The 4,314-nt window shown below is 38.7% G+C and overlaps 1 pseudogene; it reads right to left on the bottom strand.

Moving 5' to 3' along the window:
* Positions 1-787: 787 nt before the first annotated feature.
* Positions 788-1,290, bottom strand: LOC101593208 (annotated as a pseudogene).
* Positions 1,291-4,314: the final 3,024 nt, after the last annotated feature.

Here is a 4,314-nt window from a genome sequence, read left to right as displayed (position 1 = left end):
GAGAAGGAATCAATTGATCTTTGGAGATCTTGAGCTGCCAAGGGAAAACTGCAAGTGGCCTTTGATCTGTATTTCCTTCTGGACAAGTAGAAATCCACCTCCACTTGCGCTGAATGCTTGGCAGCTCCTTGTCAGGACATAAGAGGAGACCCAGATAGTATCACTCTCTTCCATAATCTACCATGGAGAACATGATACATTTACATGCGTATGAACTTCTACTAGAGGTTACTCAGTATTATCTTACTGGTTTTTTTCAGTCAAAATTGGAGTGAAGCACCTTTCTTTTTGAGACAGTGTTTCACAATGCAGTTCAGTTTGGCCTCCAGCTCACAATGATCCTCCTGCTTCAGCATCATGAGGGGTAGGATTTCTGATGTGTGCCACCATGCTGGGATTGTGAAGAACACTTTTTGCCATTCAATGTTTTATAACTTCTTGTGAATTTACTTCATGTGTTTGTGTTACATTAAGTCATTTTTTTTTATAGTTTGAGAATTTTTTTTTCCTTTTGGATTTTAATTATGTACATAAATAGCTACATGAGAATAAGGTGTTCTAAGGCTAGTACATTATCTCTAGGTGAAAGGATTTCAGATTAGTCCACCTGCAGTATGGCATCACCCAAGACAACAAAAAGGCAAAGTATAATTTTTCCTGAAGAAAAAAGCCAGTTTTCTACATTCAGTACTGCCTTCTCTGCCACTCTTCTGTAGAAATACTGACTTATTGTCTGGAGTTTCCAATGTTTCCTACAACTGATTAAATGGACAGAGCATGGACTTTTCTACTTATTTCCAGGTGAGCTCTTCACATTTCCTGGCTTCTGGAAGTTCTCCTTGCACAAGTCTTCCACAACTATGTATCCTCATAAGACCCAATCATACAACTTCTCCTCACTTGCTTGGATGAACATGATAGCTTGTTGTGGGTAATAGAGGCTGCTAATCCCTTGAAACCAGGTGGATACACCAGCTTCTTTGTTTTTGGATCTCTAGTGAAAATAAAGCCAGAGAAACCAGTAACACCAAGTCTTGGGAAAAAAACCTGGGGGAGCATTTTGGAGATATTCATAGCTGTCTAATCCCCACTGAACCCAACTTTGCATCTTGGGTTTAGTTTGGGAGTATGTTTCCTGACACCAATTTGTATATGGTTCACAGTGATGTCATGTCAGAGCTGTGAGATGCCTTCTTCAAACTGAGTCCTTGGCTCCGCCATGTATTTAGACTGACCCTCAGGCACTGAGTAGAGTGACAGCTCTTCAGCCTTCATGGAGTTTTTGTGAGGCGAGTCCATTAAGTCGTTTAGATATCAGACTTGCTACACATTCTCATGAAGCATGGTGTTTGGCAGATATTTACAAAACAATATGTGCTGACCTAGGAAAAAGGACTATCATACCACCTACTGAGATGAGTGATAACCTTTTATATGAATTTCTCCCATAGATCTATATTTCAACATTAAGTTTGCCCAAAACCCTTATATCAAAATTGGATTAATGTGTACACTGTGATTTGGATCAAAATAGGTGTGTACTCTAAAATTTTGAAGAGTATGTATTCTTATGTTAACATATATACATGCATACATATATACAAACAGCATCCTGAATGTCCACCATGATCAAAATGTATGTATTTATAGCAGAGCATGGGGTAGTACAGGCCTGTAATCCCCACACTAAGGAGGCTGATGGAAGAAGATTAAGAGTTTGAATTCAGCATGGGCTATATAGGAAGCACAAAGCCATTCTACAAAGATAGACCCTGTCTCTAAAAGGAAAACAAAACAACAAAATGGAGCTGTTAAGTATGTGCATATAAAAATGTAGTGAAATTTTTCATTAGACACAGTTGAACGCACACGGAAGGCACTTTTAACAAAACATTCATTATCTTTTACAATTTCCATGTGCATACCCATACACACGAATTTCTTGATTTTTGCTTTACCTAGTATCTCATTATCCAAAAGACTAATAAAAGTAGTTCATATTAACAACAAAATGTTCAAATTCTGAGAATTTATAAAGCCAAATACGTGTTTTCTGCCTTTGAAGAAGTTTTAAAATGTACTTATTATACACTCATGTGTGGTCCCCTACTCATATTGGAACGTTTAAGTCCCCGTTCTTTTCTAATACAATGTTCAAATATGTTTTCTTCATTTATTATATATTGACTTTTGCAGGCTTTTTAACTATTCTTAAAAAACATTCCTATATATTCATTGGCATCTTCTTTTAAGACCCCCCTCTTCTTTCTCATATTTCTCAAAGTTCTATCAGTATCTTTACAATATGTCCCACCACAGTAGCCATGCATGAAAAGCAGCTGGTGACAGTAAATACCATGAGCAGGAAAGAAGTAATTTGAAAATGGTGATACAACTACCCCTGTTTCCTATGCTCAATTAGAAAAACAAATTACTTTGTTCAAAGAGCTCAATAAACCATTTTACACCAGCAAGCTTTCCTGCACACATTGGCTGTAAATTGATTCCCAGATTATGAATGTAATAGCAGTTTCGGAAAAAGTTTCTTGAAATATTCAAATGTATGGGGAACAACAATGCTTCATTGTGTAGACAATTTTCCCCAAACAACCACTGCCAGCAGCTTCATGTATATGTGTAATGAGATATTCCAGTGACGTACAGGTTATTGGATATACAGCCCACACATGTATCCATATAGGTATGGCATCCTATTCTATATACATACTACATACATGTAAATATTTATGTGTTTATGTGCTTGGTTGCTGGTTATCACATATGAGTTAAAATAGTTATATGACTAATTTCTCTTAGCTCATTGAAAAGGTTTGTGCTAATATTGTTTGAAAAACTAAATGCTGATATCTTCTACTTTGAGTAACTATTTTTTAATGTATTTGGTATAAGGTCTCACTACACAGCTTGGACTCAGTGATCCTCCTGTGTTCAGCCTTCCCTGCACTGGTTTTATGGGCATGTGCCACCATGCCTGGTCTCATGGCCAGCTCGGTGTGCCTAGGGGCTGGGCTGGTGCAGCATGTGGTGCTGGGGATTGAACCCTGGTCCCTGCACTTGCCTAAGCAGGCGCTTCGTCCACTAAGGCATCTCACCAGCTCCTGAGTAACTAACTTAAAGATAACAATAGGTAATATATTAACAATTGTTACTTTCCTATTACCTTGTTTGACATTATTTTTTCTCTTTTAAAAATATTCTTTTTTTTTTTTTTTTGCTCCAAATGCCTTCAGGGCAGGTTTGGCATTTGGCTTGAGTTGTGGGGATCGAACCACAGCAACCTGAGCCTGACTGCTTTGTTGAAGCAGCCACTTAAAGAACTGAGCTAAGGAGCAGGCCCCCTCCTTTAAAAATATTCTAAGTAAAGTAAAACATGCATTTCTATTTCTGTTCCCTGGCATTAGCAAACTTTTATGGTTTGATTTTCAAGGTTCAATAGTTTGCTTTGCTCCCTAGATCTTAGCTATAGAGAGAATGATCAGAACACAGAGAAAATGATTCTGACTTTATGAAAGCAGCATGGACAACCTGCATGGTTCAGTGGATCCAACCTTGGAATTTCCTGTAGTGTTACATAGGGGGCAGGGTAAGTTTAAGGTCATGGTTCTCCTTGCATAAGACAGCCAGAACCTTTGAACGTTTACCGGAGTCTCCAAGGTACTCTTTCATGACAATGACATTGTAAGGACAAGAAGATTAAAGTGGTCTATTTTCAAGGTGAAATAGTTAACTCTGGATGGAGACATTACTTAGAGGAGCTCTAAGCAATGAGATCCTGAAACTAGCAGCAAAGCTTTTGTAGACTGTAGGCTGAGTAGAGGAGGGGAGAAGAAAAGCATATTCTTTTTAGTTTAGGCTGACTGTAAGCAGTAACTGCGTTAACTGCAAGGTCACGTGGAGGTTTTTAACATCAACATCTGCTTCTCAGAAAGTCTCCAAGTAAATAATAGAAACTTTATGACTAAATCCAAACTCAATTGGGAGGGAGACCAGGGAGCTCATAGCGATGTCTAAGGAAGATTGCATCCCAACTACAGTACTAGGCCAATGCGTAAATGGAGAAGGGACCTGCATGCCAGGGGTTACACTGCTCACTGCGGGTCACCCTGGGTGTGCCTCTTTGTTACACCCTCAGGCTTACAAGACTGAATTAATGCCTTTGCTGGTTTTAGTGCCACCTGAGTCTATTCTTTGGATCTGGGCAAGTACTACATTTCTAACAGTATCTATGGGTCAACCATAAAACCTACCACAACCAAACCAAAGGGGAAGGAAACACAAGACAGTTTGTCAGAA

Source organism: Octodon degus, unplaced genomic scaffold (genome assembly GCF_000260255.1).
Source record: "Octodon degus isolate 3935 unplaced genomic scaffold, OctDeg1.0 scaffold00063, whole genome shotgun sequence".
NCBI classification, from domain to species: Eukaryota; Metazoa; Chordata; class Mammalia; order Rodentia; family Octodontidae; genus Octodon; species Octodon degus.
This window is presented reverse-complemented; position numbering and strand designations above follow the sequence as displayed.